Raw genomic sequence first — 18,558 nt, 5'->3', positions numbered from 1 at the left:
CAGTACATGGCCTACATTTCACATACACTGCACTCTGCCCACAGGGGTACCTTGGCCCGATCTTAGGGGTGTCGTACATGTAAAAAAAAGGGAAGGTTAGGGCCTGGCAAGTGGATGCACTTGCCAGGTCGACATGGCAGTGGAGACTGCACGCAGACACTGGAGTGGCAGGTGTGAGAACCCTTTGAAAGGCTACCTGTGTGGGTGGCACAATCAGTGCTGCAGGCCCACTAGAAGCATTTGACTTACAGGCCCTGAGCACAACACAGTGCACTGTACTAGATACTTAGTAATAAGTCAAAATCGCCAATTATGGAAACGCCAATCCATCATAACAATTTACATGTAGAGCATATGCACTTTAGCACTGATCAGCAGTGGTAAAGTGTCCAGAGTCATAAAACCAACACAAACAGGGTCAAAAACAGAAGGCTTAAAAGCAAAATGTTAGGGGATAAACTAGCTGAAAAAGCCAGGTCTAACAAGGGAACACAGTGAAGGTTTAGTCATGAAGCAAAATTGATCTTACACTATTTTGTAATGTGCTGTAAGTGGGTACTAGTGTACTTATTGAGGTCCTTTGCTGAGTCATATGTCTCCAAGCCAACTCCTAACCTTGTTAGTATCGGTATATCATGCTCTGATATGACCATTTACCTCTACTTATTGTTTTGCTTCCGGGGTATAAATACAAAATAAGGGTAACTGTTCCTATTGAAGGATCTGTAATTACAAAATAATTAGACACAGGGTCGCGCTCATGATCTTCCCCTCTCTGCCCGTTGACCTCCAGACGGACAGAGAGGGGTGGGTCATGAGCGCGACTCCATGTCTGATCATTTTGTAACTACAGTTGTTACGCGGTTCTCTACCTTGTGCTAACGGGTTGGAAACGAAACAGCCACAGGGCGGAGATCGTTATCTCATTTAGGGACTTCATAATCAGGTACAGTTTACCTTGAAATACCCCTTCAGATATTTTAGGTTCCTTCTTGTCCGCAATAGGCAGAACAAACAATCCTCCCCAGTGTAGAGTAGGGGTTATTTTCATTTCCTCCTGAAGAAACGCCACTGATCCCTCCTGGACCACACAGGCGTGAAACATGTCGACGCGTTAAAAATTGCATGCGTCATAATTCTCACAGCCAGGGCCGGACTGGCTGCCGGGCGTTTTGGTGTGCTGCCAAGCTCGCGGCTGATTTCACTGCGGTGGGGGCTGATTTTGTTGATGGGGACCTGCGTGTGCTTCTTAATAAACAAAGAAAAATGAATGGTTTTTAGCACACGCAGATCCCCATCAACGAAATCAGCCCCCAGCTTGGCAGCACACCAAAACGCCCGGTAGCCAGTCCGGCCCTGGTTACAGCTCATTATACCCCAGTGACAATTTTTTGAATTCTCGTTTTTAATGCTGCTATGGGGATCATATATTGAAAAACATTTTTGATACTCCCTAGGTAATTTTAAGTCACCGATTTTGCACCATACACTCTACCCTGCGTGCACAGACCCTCACTCAATCATATGTCTTAAAAGAGAAAACCTCAGCCAAAGAGCCCTCTCTCAGGGCCCTTGGGGCATTGCAGTGCTGGCCTCATGAGGAGCTAAGCCCAATGATGAAGCATGACACCCATTTGTGTGTGAGGACTGAATATTGCAACGAAGAAGACCCCCCCTCAACTGGTTTGATTGTCCATCTACACCTTTCTTTATCTTTCTCTCCTTCAATAAGAACATTTACCCTTATTTTGTATTTATACATTGCTTAATGGGAGCATGGGGTCTGGACCTTTAACTTGCTCCTTGCCTCCCCCCGCCCCCCCCTTGTTCGATTGCCTATGCTCCTGGTGTGTCACACCTGTCGAAATTGACAACAATGGGACAATTTCAATTTCAGGATATGCACCCTTGTGTCCCTAATCTAATTCCCTCCCTGACTCCGGTAATATTTGGCAGCATTCACATTCTGCAGCCAGCAGACCAGCAGAAGGGGGGCGTAGGATGCTACTCTCCTCCCACATAGCAATAGCAAACTGTGGTGATGAACAGGAATAGCAGGTACGTTTCAATAAGCTTTATTCGGCATCAGACTGGGCCATCCAGCCAGAGCAGCAGCCGCTGACCACAACTAAAGACCAACTGACAAGAAGTAGAACCCTGGCACAGAACAATCACAATATAGGGTTCTGTGCACGTAACCATTGCAACAAGCATAGATAACTACAAGCATAGATTACTACATTGGTCTTCCCTTTAGAAAAGCACAGACCGGGAAGTGTGAATAAAAGTGGAAAAAGGAGGAAAAGGAAAAGAAGAAAGAAAAGGAAAGAAAGACGAAAAGCAGAAGGCAAGGAGGAAAGAAGAAACAAGAAGGAAAGACAAAATATGAAACAAATATAACATTTATGAATAAACAACCTTTGTACCAGTACTATACTAATGAAGAATTTCCAGTCTCAAACGCTGCGCCTCAGGGCAACATGCCCTGCACAATCTTCATTAAACTAAACTCTATACCGATGAGGAATTCTTCTGTCTCTAACACTGCGCCGCAGGACAGGTTGTCCCGCACAATCTTTGTTGCTAACAGGAGTTTCATTGCTAGGAAAATTACCGGGGAGAAAACTCTTCACCCAAAGGCTCTTATTCCACCATTGCCCATTTATGAGTTTTACAGAATTACCTCTCACATCTGTGACCTTAATCAGTGAACTAAACTTGGAAGAGCCCTTCTTCACATGAACAGGTTTCTTTATGGGAACATAATCACCCGGATTTATAACAAAATCTTTAACACACTTTTTAGAATCAAAATAAAGTTTCTGTTTTTCTTGAATTGATTCCACCTGACTCCTGACACACTTATTGTTCCATTGTTTTCCTTTGATCCACTTACTCATCCAACCAGGACAAAACATAGTGGAAGCTCTGCGACCACGCAGTAACTCGAAAGGTGAAACCCCTGTAGTTGAGTGAGGAGTAGTTCGGAAAAAGCAAAGCATGCTTCTCACAGAATTAATTACCACACACTTGTTTGACAGAGCCCACTGTATACATTCACTTAACACTCTGTTCATTCTTTCAACCAAACCATTGGTCTGAAGTGGTACAATGAACTTCTGAGATGTGTAATGCCACATGTGTGTAAGTAATCCTCAACTTCAGAAGCGACAAACTGTGTCCCATTATCTGTTACTAGAAACTCAGGGAACCCTTCCTTCAAAAAGACATCACTGAGAAAATCAACTACGGTTTTGGCACTCACCTCTCTCACAAATTTAATCTCAGACCATTTTGAATAGTATTCCATAAGAACTAGAGCAAACTTGGATGAGGGATCAAGTGCGTGGAAAGGCCCTACGATGTCCAGCCCCAACTTTACCCATGGTGCTGATGGCAATTCTATAGGTGAGAAGGGTGGAGTACGCAACTTAGCAGCTTTGTCGCAGCTAGAACAAATTACACATGATTTTACAAAATCATCAATTTCTCTAGCCATAGAAGGCCACCAAAATGAAAGCCGCACCCTTTTTTTTGTCAATGTGGCCCCCAAATGTCCCTTGTGTGCACCTTTGATTAAATTAGTCCTTAGCAGAGAGGGAGAAACAAGCCTGTCACCTCTCAGTAATAAACCATCTTCAATGGTAAGCTCATCCGCAACTTGTAAATATGTCTTAAAGTCAAAACTCAGATTCCTCTCCCTGGGCCAACCTTCCTTGATAAATTTCATGACAAGACCCAAAGAGACATCAGCAGAGAGAGCCTGACGCCATTCATTCTCTGACATGGCACAAAACTGTGGAAGGTCTACAGCTGCAACAAGAAATTCTTCCCTGTTTTCCTCTTCTACATTTGGTTTGTCTTCTACAATATCAGATGAGTGAGATAAAAAGTCTGCACACCCATTCTTACATCCGGGAATATATTCTGCAGAGAAATCAAACTGAAGAAGTTTTGAAGATAGGCGTGCAATTCTAGGGGTGAAACTCCTGACATTCTTGCCACTAAGGATGAAAAACAATGGTTTATGGTCAGTTTGAAGACAGAACTGTCTTCCCCAAAGAAAGTTTCTAAATTTCATCACAGCCCACCAGCATGCCAACAATTCCCTCTCAATAACAGAGTACTTCATTTCAGAAGGAGACAGGACTCTGGATGCAAACCCGATGGTCCTGGTTTCCCACTCTTTTTTTTGAGAGTGAACTGCGCCAAGTCCAACATTGCTGGCATCGTCTGTGAGAGTGCAGACAAGAGACGAATCATAGTGTTTCAAAATCTTTGGTGAACTGAACTGTTTCTTCACCCACTCAAAAATGTCTTGGCATTCTCTACTCCACTCAAACACAACAACCTTCATGAGCATACGTGACAAAGGTCTTAATTTGCTTGCATAGTCTTGGATGAACCTAGAATAGAATTCACATAGCCCAAGAAACGATTTGAAAGTGATTTTGTCAGAAGGGGCCTTGGCTTTAACAACTGATTCAACCAGTTTAGATTTGGGAAGAATACCATTCTCATTAACCAGATGACCTAAATATTCCACTTCTTTAGTCACAAAAACACACTTGTCTCTGCGCCAAACAACACCATTTGCTTGAAATCTTGATAATACTTCCTTTAAAATAACATCATGTGAAACCCAGTCAGGAGCAAAAATAAGGACATCGTCTTGAAATACAGACAAACCATCTATGCCCTTCAAAATTTTTGACATGAGTCGCTGAAATACGGACGCCGCTGAGGCAAGCCAGAACGTCATACGTACATATTGGAAAGTTCCAAAAGGGGAAACAAATGCGGTAAGAGGTCTGGATTCTGGTGCCAATTCTACCTGGTGGTAGGCAGATGCTAAGTCCAATTTTGTGAAAACTTTAGCTTTTTTCAAACTAGCTAATAGTTCATTTATATTCGGAAGAGGATGTGAGTCAATCCATATTTCATTATTCAGGCAGCAGAGGTCAACACAGACCCTGAGTTCCCCATTCTCTTTCCTTGCGACAACTAAAGGGGACAACCATAAAGACGACTCTACTGGTTCAATTATGCCTTTTGTACACAAGGAATCAAGTTCCTTCTCAAGATCTTTCCTGACACTGAAGGGAACGTTTCTAAGCTTATGTTTTACTGGATTAGCACCATCTTTCACAATAATCTTGTGCTAAAAGTCTTAGATTTTTCCCAACTCTCCAGAGAACACATGGGGAAATTCATTAACTAAGTTTTCGAGATCAGGACTGTCCCTTATGGCAAGAACTTGAATTTTGGTTCCTGGTCTAAGTACCATACCAAATAGTCCCTGGTGGAACCAACCTAGGATGTTTAATCCCTTCTGCGCCACATAAATCTTATCTGCGATCTTTCTACCGTTGAATTCCATAATATCTTCGATGAACCCAGAAAGATTTATCTTGCGTCCCTCGTAAGAGACAGCTTTACGATCTGGGGGAAGAAGAGGTCTGTTGGGCCAAGTTGCTTGATAGAGTTTTAGAGTAATCATGGAGATGCGTGCTCCAGAATCAACAAGGAGATTCAATACACAATCTCCTACAGAAATTTCTACATAAGGATCTACACACAAATCAGGATCCCGTGTGATGACTCCATCATCTTGTACCACCACAACCATATTGCTAAGTTCTTTAGTGACAAACTCTTCTTCATTCTGCATCATGCCTTCATCAACAACACATTTCACAGGAGAAGGCCTTGGGTTGAACTTGCCTCTACCTGCCTGACAGATCTGAGCAAAATGGCAGATCTTATTAAAGTTTTTACACATTACAAACCTGTCCGGGCACTTAGTGCCTGGAGTGTGTGGTTTATACCCACACCTGAAACAAATATTACTCTTTGAAAAAAAAACTGTTCTGTCTTTCTGAAAAATGTTGCCTGTCAGATACTTTGTTGTTGTCTAACGTCTTGGGGTCTTTCACCTTGACCGCAGAAATGGGATCACTTCTTTTTCATCAAGTTCCTTGACTGACAACTGTGACATTTCTATACTCTTTGCCACTTTAATGGTTTCGTCCAAAGTAGGATTTCCCATGGAGAGTAGTTATTGTTTGATGGCTTTGTCTGTACAGTGAGAGATGAATTGGTCATGAACCAATTGGTTAGCAAAGTTCTCAAACTGACAATCCGCTACAAGACTTCTTAGGGCAGTGATGTAATTGTCAACATCTTTCCCCGTGTTCTGCGTACATTTAAAAAATTTGTGGCGGAGTACAACCAAGCTGGGTTGAATATCAAACCTTGTTTGCAACCTTTTAACAGTGTCCCGATACTCATCAAGAGGGTTTCCTTCATCTGGGACAGGATTAGGAAGATGTTTTAAAAATTTCCCTTCCCTCAAAACCTGAGTGTAGTAGGAGGTACTTCCTACGCTCTGCTCGAAACCTCATAGCTCCAATTGCACCAAGGTAAGTTTCGATTCCGTCGAACCATTTCTTCCATTTAATGGGCGGCTCACCTGGTGTCTCTCTATAAAGGGTGGTGGTGGTGAAACTGCTTGCATAGTCAAATGTCCAAACACTCATATAGAGTATTTCATAAAGTACAGGCAGTAATATACTAAACGTGCACAAAATGAAAAATGTAAATCTTATTTATTTGAAGATTTACCAAAACGTGGCAAGTATAGAAGAAGTTCAGTAAAACTGCCTGATGACAAGTGTTAAAAGCAACTTTGTAACATTGTCCACATGTAAAAATAAATGTGCACTAGATAAAGTTGTTTGCAGATTGAAAATGAAGAAAGAGGCTGAAGTAAAGAAACAAAAATTGTTGAACAGAGCTTGTTCTTATTTGCCGCTCCCTTTGTGATGTAGTGTGGGTTGCTGGCAGAGAGACAAGAGCCTCTGTGATGTATATGCCGGGGAAACTCTTCCGTATTTCGACGCTGAAACGCAAGCGTGTTCCACGCTGTTAAGCCTCTCTGTGATGTAAATAACTGAGGAGCCCTTCCGCGTTCCAGTGCTGAAACGCAAGCGCGTTTACGTCACGCATATGAAACGTAAGCACGTCACTGGGGACAGGGACGCTTAGGGGGCTCATTAAGATATCGGGCGAATCGCCACCGCCCGTATTGGCGGTGGCGATCCACCCGCAGAAAACCACCACCCGCATGTGAATTCCTCCCCGCCACATTACCATGGCAGGGGGGGTCTTCCGCCCGTAGGCAATCCGCCCGATTTTATACCGGGCGGAAAAGCAGTTAATATGGTGGCGATGTCTGGTAGTCACCACAATCCATATTAGTATGCAGGCGGGGTGTTGTCTTTCCGTGGCGGCAACGCCGCCATGGAAAGGCAGGCGGTTTTTGCCATTGGGGGCTCTGGGGATGGGGGGTGCACATGGGGGGTACCTATGGTACCCCCCTGCAGTTCCATGCACAACATGGCAGGCACCGCGCGGTGCTTGCCATGTTGTGCATGGAGGTGCACGACATGCCTTCTTGGCATTGCGGCGGATGGTGCTCAGAGCACCGCCCGACGCAATGTAAGGAATGCAGGATGCACCCACCAGTGTGGCGGGCGCATCCTAATTTCACCAACGGGACCCCTGCACCAATGGCGGGTGGTCCCATTCCACAACAGGATGGCGGGCGGACTTTGTCCGCCCACCATCCTAATGACCCTCTTAGTCTCTACCGTTGCTGAAATGCACATCCATCATCTGCATTCCAGCTGGACTGATCTAAATTTTCTGTTGAGCTTCGTTGACACGAGTCTCTTCTTCCTCTCCGCGTGGCACACAGAATAGCTGGTAGATGAAAACGGCAGTCAAACAACAGTTCCTCAGAACGAAAACAGAACGCTACTTTGTAATTCTGCAACAGCTGTGAAGATCCACTTCCCGATCAGGATCTTCTTGTGGGTTCTTGCGGACGGCCAAGCGCCCGTGGCCAAAAAGATGTGGTGATGAACAGGGACAGCAGGTAAGTTTCAATAAGCTTTATTCCACATCAGACTGGGCCATCCAGCCAGAGCAGCAGCCGCTGACCACAGCTAAAGACCAACTGACAAGAAGTAGAACCCTGGCACAGAACAATCACAATATAGGGTTCTGTGCACGTAACCATTGCAACAGGCGTTGATAACTACAAGCATAGATTACTACACAAACCTAGTAGATTAACCAGCCTTTGTCATTCCATTATGCCTGACTACGATGGATCGGATGTTGGAAGCCCTTATGGCCTCTGCCAAAACTCTGACACTGATCCAATTGTAGGTGGTTGCCTCACAGTCAGACAGTGCTTTTTCTTCTTGAGTGACTCTGGCCTCCAGTATGATCCCCTCACTGGTTGAGGATATTTCTGCAGCTCTTCCTCTGGCCACTCTTGAATATTTTGTGGGAGACCAAAAGAAATTCAAGCAATTTGTGATCCAAGTAGAGTTACACCATCTATACAAGTTGCAACTGCTTCTGTTTGGGCAAATGAAGGGGACATTCCTGATATCTTGCTGAAAATGAGACATATAATCATGAACTTGGGAAAACAAAACTATCCTCTTGGATGTGAGGGCCTTTCTAGCTGAATTTAATCATTTCTTTATTTGCTATTCCATTGGTCTGTCTTGATATTGAGCATTTTGATTGTTTGTTAGTCAATGTCAACTGTCTGGAGGAGAAGAAGGCATTTTTATTCTATCACCCAAGTTGAAATGTGCATTGGCCCAAGTGGAGACACAACCAACCACATGTCCAAACTCAATAAATCTGGTACTATGTCTTGATCAGTACCTTAGCGGATGTAAAGAGGAATATAAGTGGAGAGAATCACATTCGCCATATTAAACCGGTAAACAAAAAGGAAGCACAAAGAGTTGACCAATAATAGAACATGCACACAGTGGCTGTTAAAAGCCCACTAGCCAAAAACATGAAGGTTTGAAGGTGAAAGAAAGTTTCACTCTAACCTTTGCTTGTACTGTGCAAAAAGGGCAACTTTGTTAAACAGTGTGAGTATTCGGTCCTGTGCTTTGGCCCGTTTAATGCTCTAGTAGCTTTTCTGATTTGTGTAAATGAAGCAATGAGTTAGTGCTTGGACCTTTTTGTCATATTGTATATTGAAGACAACCTAATTTATTAAACCTCAGACACAGAGTAAATTGCTCATGTCAACCAGGTGCATAATAGACAACAGTGGTTTATATGTCAAGTTGAGTGACCATCACTTTTATGTGGCTTACGTGAAATTTTTGAGCTTTGTCCTCACCCCAACCCAAAAATGGTGCTCATGATTGCAGAATGACCTATATCTTCGGGCCCGATTTAGTTCTTGGCAGACGGGTTACTCTGTCACAACAGTGGTGGATGTCCCGTCCCCCAAGATCTATATCAGGTCCTTAGTCTGAAAACAACAAACCAAAGCTTTCCCTGCTTTCCCAACTCCTGTGGTGTTTGTCAGCATTCTCTATTCATAGACATCACACAGTGGAAAAGGCTAAAGCAGTGAGTGTTATTCATCTCCTGCATAAGTATCTCAAACAAGACACTCGATCACTACAAAACAAGACAACATGGAACAGATCCAATAGGTTTGAAAATATCAAATTTTGAAATTGTAATACTTTTAGATCAAAGATATATTGCTCTCTATTTTAGTACTCTTTGTTATAAGCATAATGTAATCTTATAAAAAAAAATCATATGTACAAAAAGAAATGGATCATATTCCGGATATATATAGGAACTAATAATTGTAACAGTAGTGAGAACTGATAGTTTTTGGTAAATATAAGTGTACGATAAGGCAATTGAGAGCAAATAAAAAAATTTGGAATATGTACTATGGAATAATAGAGTCATATTGATCAATTACAGTGCCCTTAGGAGGTTCGAAAGTGAGTGAACTCATTCAATTTTCCTTTAAATACTGTTCTGAAATATTGTGTACGTCACGATTATTGTATACGCAACCAAAATACACCTTACAAACCTCATCGACAATTATTAACAGAAGAATGCTGAAAACAAACACATATAATTGTATAGACAAAAACTAACAGCCATAGCATTCCAGTTTGTTGCTTTTTTTCCCTACTGCTCGTATGTCTGGAAGGAATCAATAACTTGGGAAATAAACAAGATGTCACAAGCTTATTGCATTTTGCTAACTAGAACATTTTAATCAGATAATTAATATTTAATGCTATTCAATGTCATCTTTATTAAGGAAAGTGTATAGGACTGAAGCTAACCATGGGTTCATGGTGTGAAAGTCTATGTCCACTTTGGAGAGTCGTGGACCAGATGCCACTTCATGCACCACTTATGCCTCTATTTCATAGACATTATTTAAGGATCATCAGGGGTGGCAATTGCGCCCCCTAGCTTGTCCCTGTGCCCCTGGCAATGCCTGTGATCCCTGGGCTCAGGCTGCAAAGAGCAAACAGAAGCAGGGCCGGACTGGCCGTAGCGGGCACCGGGCAATCCCCCGGTGCGCCGCAAGGGTGGGGGCTGGTTTTGGGCTCCTGGGGGCCGCTTATGTTACAGGGCCATTTTTGCAGCATAGCTGCAAAATCGACCCTGTAACAAAATCGGCGGAAAACCGGGCCTGGCAAAGAGCTCGGCCGCACCCCCAACAGGAGGGAGAGGGGCGGCCGAGCACTTTGCCAGGGCCGGTTTTGGTTCCCAGTCCGGCCCTGAACAGAAGAACCAGGACATTTTGAGTGAAACAAAACAGCCTAGCAGATGCTTCAGGCAGCACTTGCTGCAGGAAAGGCCAATTGCAACTTGAAACTGTTTCGATTTGTCTCACCAGCTAAGGACTTGTTATATTGTTGCCTAGCAAAACAGACTTCAAGGCCTCCCACAACCTAGACACATTGACCAGGACATTAAAAAGGAGTTAAAAAGGCTCATTCCAGCAGTCAGTATTCGCCCTTCTGTGCTGCTGAACATTTACAGTACATGCTTTACGTTTTTTCAACTTACCATTATCTGCCAAGTTTTAAATAGCTTGTGTGTGACCTTCCATGTTTTCAGTGTGTGTCTTATGTGTGGAACTTTGAGTGCTATTTAATTGCAAATAAAATTAAGCAGTTGTGCCTTGTTAACGAGGTCAATTTCACAAATGGACTAATGTGTTAAAGGATTCTGTGATGCTAACTCTGCAATTCACAAAATTACTGGCTTTGCAACCATATTATCCATATTCCATATGTACAAAACGAATTGTAAAAGTTGACAAAGTTTTTCCAACTTGTAAAATGGGTTTTGCGACCCATACCAATTTGCAATTTTGAAGTGGCGTGAAAGGGGCGTTCCTTCCAAATAGCAGTTTGGTTTGGGGTATGTCAATTATTTGTGATTCTGGTTGCAAACTATTGAAACTTTCTGACTTCTCAAAGTAGGTGGTAACTGATTTGTGACCCCCTTCCCTTTTGGAAATCGGATTGCCAGTTTCAGTGGAAGTACGAAGTGGACTGCAGTCTGCACCCCGTGGAGTTTTTTTTCAACAGAAAACATTGTTTTAAAGCAGCAAGAAGCACTCTCTACACTGCGTGATTGGGTGGCAGGGGAATGCTCCAATTCAGTCCCTGGAAAGGATCTGAGGAAAACCCAGGAGCTTGGTGCAGCTTGTCTGGCTATGCATCACTACACCTAACTGGCTCTAGAAGAATACTCAGATTCAGAGCTCACTGGCTCATGTTGCCTAACCTTGAGCCTCGTACCACACCCCTGGCCTGCACCGGAGCAGTATGAGTGCTCCTGGTGACCCTGCAGTTGCCCCCTGCAGTATGAGAAACTGGTGCCTGTGAGTCACTCCATCGCACATCCCCGGGAGCTTCTTTTGTATGCGAAGTAACTGTCCAGCTAGCAGAAAAAGTGAGCTACTGCTGCTCTTGCATTTACAGGGACAAATGAGCTGGGTATTATCAACTAAAAGGGGTAGGGGTCGCTTAGGGCGTGCCTCCAGTCTAATCACTGTCATCTTGCAGATGATGGGTTCATGAATGAGTTGCTGCTAAGTGTCAGCTCTTACCTGTGGAGAAGCATAGTTAGGTACATACACATATATCCATATGAAACCATTTCTTTGTGGGGACCTTTCCGCGTGGTGGCTTGGTACTGCTGGTTGTCGGCTGGTCCCACTGGCCACACTCCTAATATGATGGAAGCCCTCACTGTTAATAAGAAAGATGATCCACTCCTCAGGACTGTGACAATTCAGTCACTGTCCCTTGGCAATGGCTGCACAACGCAGCATGTGTGGGATAGGGTCACTGTAAAAACTGCAAAGTCTCTGTCCAACTAGAGTTGAGCCACAGGCTACTTGCACTGAATCCTGCCATAACCATGACCAAATTTCAGGCATGAGTTCCAGCAGCCGTGATGTGTCACTACCCTGTCAGGAATGAAGTGCTGCATCATCGCAAGGTAGTGTGAGAGGAATATATGTGACATACTAAGCTTTGTTTACTCGACTGAGCTACCATTTTTGATAATTTGCAAAAGGACCGGGACAACAGCATGGATATATCAATTTCTACATGAACTACAACTTATTCTTTATGAACTACACCTTACCTATCCCTCCCTTGTATCATTCATATTAATCATTTTGCCTCATGCTTTCATGAGTAGCACGAGAAACAGAGGAGAGAAAGTAAATACTGATTTCTAATCAAGTGATCCTGACTTCTCTGAATATCCTTCCTCTCCCCCTTACTTACTATATGAGGAGTGACTACACTATGTGACCAAGCTAAAACACAAAAATCGGTCTCCTTCCACTCCATTTCTACCCCTCTGCTCAGAGGACTCATCTCAAGAGGACCATTAAGGGGATAAAGATTCACAGACCTTCCTGGAATTCCAAAGCACTTGGGATCACAGTAGTGAACATGAGAAGGGTGTGTGGGCAGTAAGTACGGGGATGAGCATGAGTTATTGCACTATTTAAAATTATCATATTATAAGTACTCTCTCAACCGTTCCTTGTCCCAGAACTTATTAAATCAATATACAATAAAGGTGTAATTTTACAACCCTTTTCCTACCAACCATGACTACCTTAAGGGGATACAAGATGTCCCAAAGAAAGGAGCACAGTATTACCAAAGGCAATAAAGGAAAGTACACAAGAGTTGAAGAAATCCGAAATGTCAGACAGAGATCACTGCATACTCAGAACTAAGCAACATGGGACTTTAGGCCAAAAAGTAACAGCCGTTCACATCAGGACAGAAGTTCCATCCAGTGTGGGTCAAATCAGTCCTAAATGAAGAGACCTGACTCAAAATCTAGAATCAGAAACAAAAGCCTAGCGTAACCAGTCCAAGAGTGAAACCAGAAAGGATATCCCACATGTGACAAGAAACAACTGTTATAAGAAAACATTCAGATTCAATATCCATAATAAGAAAGGATTCAGACCCAACACCCCAGTACCTAGACAGAGGTACCTAAGGGTACATTGATCAAACCCACAATCAGATCCATAACATAGCCCAGATATCACCCAGGGACATGAGACTCATAGCTTCACAAAAGCCAAGCCTAAGGACCTGTCAATGAAAACAGCAAACAAAATCACAAGGAAATAAGAGGGCAGTATTTGGACAATGAAACGATAACCCCTGAACAAGGAACTATGGTCTTCTAAGTGAATTACCTTGGATCAAGCAGCAGACCTTCCAGAAAGCAAGAAGGAACTGAGCAAGTTACCCTTGAACAATCCAGCCAACCCATCCAAATGCCCCACAAACAGAAGGTCAACTAGAAAATAAAATCAGACAAAACGAATCTTCAATTCATCAATCCCCTTTATGAAAGTCTGTAGAGGAGGAAGAGAAGCAATACTATCCCAACAATGTGAACAGAATGAGTCAACTCACAAATCTTACTGAGCTGGCTAACATAGCAGGCTAGACAGTGGAACACTAAATCCAAAAGCCCTCAAGAATGAGTGACAAGACAGAATATTAACCTGGCCCAACCAGGTCCAAACAGTAGCCTCTGTAAGTCTAAACACAAAAAGAGGAAGGTCTGAGGGTCTCTGCCCCCATATGACCCTTGTGATAGGAGGAGTCAGAAGGCAGGGACGCAATATAAGTGGAAGAAGGCCAATTTTCTAGGTTTAGCTAGGTCACCTAGTGTTTGAGAGTAGATGGACACACATCACTTAGTAAGCACTCTGGACAAGGAAGGGTTTAGGAGGTAATCGAGAATTACAAAAGGCCTGAATTGAGCTTTTACTGCTAACCAGATAAGTAACCGTTTTTTTATTTGGCAGTAGGAATAATTGGCAGACCATGCAAAACACCCAGATTCTTTACCTATGCTATTTGCTGTGTTGTGTACTTTTCAAACATAAGATTTAAACAGGGCTCAATAAAATCAGAATGAACTGCAGGCACATTTAACAGTTATATATGTGTTCATGTGAGTTTTCTTTCATGTGCATTGCTTTAAGAACATAATCACATTGTCTTCTAACCTTTCAAACAAGCCTTCTCTATTTTTCACAGTGATACCATGGGCTTACAAGACGTGCTTTTTGATAAGCGGTAATGCGTCATTGAAATGAATCACACATTTTAATTAGCTGTAAACTCTGATAAGCTTTAAGTGATAACCACTAAGACACTGCATAATGACCAAAGTCAATAATTGTCCACATACGGATACTGAGAGGTCCGGTAGAGCAGCTCCAGTCTGCAATTAGAGTTTGAGCACAGTTGCTGCCACCGCAGTGCTGCTGAAACTGCGGGGACAATATCATATATGTTAGATACTAGGGGGGCTGATGTCGAGATGGATGGTAATTTAAAATCTGACAATTCCTGGCAGATATGGCAAGTCTGTCACGGGTGGTATTATCTTTGGTAAATTACCACTACAGCATAGTGGTGGTAATCCTTGCTGTGCTAATTTTGGCAATGGCAGATTTACTGCATTGGCAGTGAATCTGCAAATTTTACATAAGCATGAAATGATAATTCAGAATTTATGCGTAAGCTCACAAAGTTCTACTATGATTTGGGGGAGAGGCTGGAGCAGCCAAGTTGGTGGACGCATCTTAATGATGCATCTTAAACACGTTCCCGACCTTCTACACGATCCGGTCTCATGCTCTATCCGGGGCCCACAAAAAGCTGTCTGTGCCGACTCCCTGACCCGCTGGGTGTCTGTAAAGCTGCGAATAGCTGATATCCTGCCTTCCGTCAAATGAGATAAGGATCTGTGGGCCCTCTGGCTCCGAAAGTAACGGAGCTGAGCCACTTGGCATCCAGTCGCTCCTCCAATGACAACATCCGCTAGCTGCGGTGAGAGGTGAATGCGGTACTAGGGGTCTGGGAGGCACCAGCAGGGCTCGGGCCACCAGGAGGATCGCGGCTGGTGCTCTCTTAGGCCTCCAAGTCCGGCCGGGATGTTTTAGCTCTGATTGAGTGGAGGCCTTTGTGCTGCCCCTGTACCCTGTTCCCTGCCTGAGCCTGATGACATCAGTGATCCCAGCAGCAGGATCACCTTGGCACCCCTCAAGAAGGACCTGGCAAGCAACACTCTAAGAAAGCCAGCTGGTTTACTCCTGCCCTCTTGGAGTCCAGACGCACCTGCAGAAGACTAGAGAAGTAATGGAGGAATAACAAAACCCCAGACACCAACACAACCAACCTTCAAAGATGCAATCACTGCACGCCACCTCCTCCTCAAAACCACCATGAAAGGCCCTCCAGGACAAAATAAACACCATAGCACACAACGGTAAGGAGCTCTTTGCCATCATCAAAGAGTTTGCTAGGCCCAACAGCGAGACCACGGACTTACCACTCTCCCTAGACCTCTGTGACAAAATTGGCGCCTTCTTCCACCACAAGATCAGGCAGATGTACGACAGCTTTGACACCTAAGACCCTCCCACCAATCCCAACACCACCGCACCCAACCACACCACACCCCAACAGATCCTGCTCAACTGAACCACACTCACCACAGACAACATTCTTAAGACCATGAAGAGAATCCACTCCGGAGCCCTCTTGGAACTATGCCCGCACCACATCTTCCATAGAGCAGCCACAGCCATCGCCGCCGAACTCCGTCGTACCATCAACTGCTCCATCAAGACCGCCACTTTCCCCGACGACTGGAAACACACCAAAATCAACAATGTTCTAAAGAAACCATCCGCTGCTTTGACAGACCACAAGATCTTCAGACCCATCTCCCTGCTCCCCTTCCCAGCCAAGGTCATCGAGAAAGCCATCAACACCCGACTCTTTGAGTTCATTGAAACAAACCACATCCTGGACATCTCCCAATCTGGTTTCAGAAGCAGCCACAGCACCGAGAACACACTTCTTGCCGCCTACGATGACATCCATTCCCTCCTCGACCAGAGCGAAACTGCAGCCCTCCTCCTTCTGGACCTCTCGGCTGCCTTTGACACCGTCTCCTACCATACCCTAATCACAAGACTCCATGACGCCAGCATCCGCGACAAGGCCCTGGACTGGATTTACTCTTTCCTCACTGGTTGAACACAGCGAGTCAGACTAACTTTGTTCCTCTCTGAACCCATGGAGATCAGCTGCAGAGTACCCCAGGGCTCCTCCCTGACCCCCACCCTCTTCAACGTCTCCATGGCCCCTCTCGTGGCCATCATCAGGAACAACGGACTCAACATCATCTCCTACGCCGACAACCCCACACTGATCCTCTCCCTCATCAACGGTCCTAAAACTGCCAGAAACAACTTCCACAGCAGGATGAAAGCTGTTGCCACCTGTATGAAAAACAGCTGCCACAAACTCATCTTGGACAAGACGAAGTCCTCATCCTGGGACCCACCCCCTCAGTATTGGAGGACTCTTGGTAGCCCTCTGCATTGGGAACCCCGCCCACCCCCACAGACCATGCACCTCAACATCATACTGGACTCCTCTCTCCAATGAACCGTCAGCTTTCCCTGCTTCCTAAGACATTCAGATGGATCCCCACCGAATCCAGAAAAATGGTCACAGGCACACTCATCTTCTGCAGCACACTCGCCAACACACTCTATGCCGGCATCACCCAGAAACTCCTCAGGAAACTTCAGAACGATCAAAATGCCGCAGCCAGACTGGTTCTCGACATCCCCAGCCAACTCCACTGGCTTGGGGGTCAACTAAACAATCACTTTCAAGCTCCTCACACACGCCTACAAAGCCCTCCATGACACAGGACCAGAATACCTGAACCACCATCTCTCATTCCACGTACCCACTAGACACATCTGCTCCTCCCAGCTGGCCCTGGCCACCGTACCTTGGATCCACAAGACTAGAACAGTAAGAAGATCCTTCTTCCATCTTGCTGCCAAGACCTGAAAAACCCTGCCTTTCCACCTCAGACAATTCCGTTGCTGACCCAATTCAGGAAGGATCTCAAGACCTGGCTCTTTGACTGAACCCAAGCACGCAGATGGTTCAACAGCACCCTCCCTCCTCCGCTCCTTGAGAACCTCACTGGTGAGTAGCCACGTTTTACAAACCCTGATTGATTGATTGATTGATTGGGTGGAGTTGAAGTGGGGGTCCGCAGACCCATTTGACTGACTACAGTGGGCACTCCCCCGGCTCGGTGAAGGGTTGTGGGGGTTGGGACAGCTCAAATCTGATGCCCCTTGCCCTTAAGGGCCAATACTTTCTGCATCAGGGTGTCTCAACCCTGGAATATATAATTCTTTTGGTTTGGGGTGTCCAGAGCCCCCCTCATGTTGCTCCTTGGTCAGTGCCCTATGGCAGAGATTTGCTATGGTGGATGAGCTCCCCCCCACAGCTCATGCTACCTCTGAAATTAAATTAAAATAGGATTCATATAGCGTGCATTTACCAGAGGTGTCAAGGTTCTGCCTCGAGGATATTAGACTTGCTGACCAGAGAGAAGAAAAATAACTTTTAGGGCTATTCTAAATGGCAGGAGCTCTGTCTTTCTTTTTAGTTCAAGGGGTAGAGAGTTCCAGAGTCTAGCGATGCCCACAACATATCTTCTTCCTCCCCAGCAGGACTTTTTAAATTTGGCAACTATCAGGTTGTACGCTGATGACGAACAGAATGGTCTGGATGGAATGTCCCATCGGAAGGTTTGTTTAAACTATTCAGAGCCAATGCCGTGGAGTGCCTTGAAGGCAATGTATAAAGCATTAAAGTCAATCCGCTTCTTCACCGGAAGCCAGTGGAGCAGATCAAGCGCACGAGAGACAGACTTATATTTAGGGATGCTCGGGAGTAGGCGGGCCATGGCATTCTGTAAAATCTGAATTTTGTTGAGCGATTTGTTCCGGAGAGTAATAAATAGAGCATTACAGTAGTTGACTTTGGACATTACCAGGGCAGCGGTAACAGTTTTTTTCATGCCAGAGGGCATGAAAGGAAACGTTTTCTTAGGAGCTTTAGGGTGTAAAAGGTGGTCGAGGTGATGGTGTTGATATGACCCTCAAAAGAATGTTTGCTGTCAAAGGTCACACCCAGATTTTTTACTTTGGAGACAGCTAATGGCAAAGAACCAAGTTCCTGTGGCCACTATGTTGGGGACCAACAGGAAATATCTTTGCCGAAA

The sequence above is a fragment of the Triturus cristatus genome, chromosome 8, assembly GCF_964204655.1.
Source record: "Triturus cristatus chromosome 8, aTriCri1.1, whole genome shotgun sequence".
NCBI classification, from domain to species: domain Eukaryota; kingdom Metazoa; phylum Chordata; class Amphibia; order Caudata; family Salamandridae; genus Triturus; species Triturus cristatus.
This window is presented reverse-complemented; position numbering follows the sequence as displayed.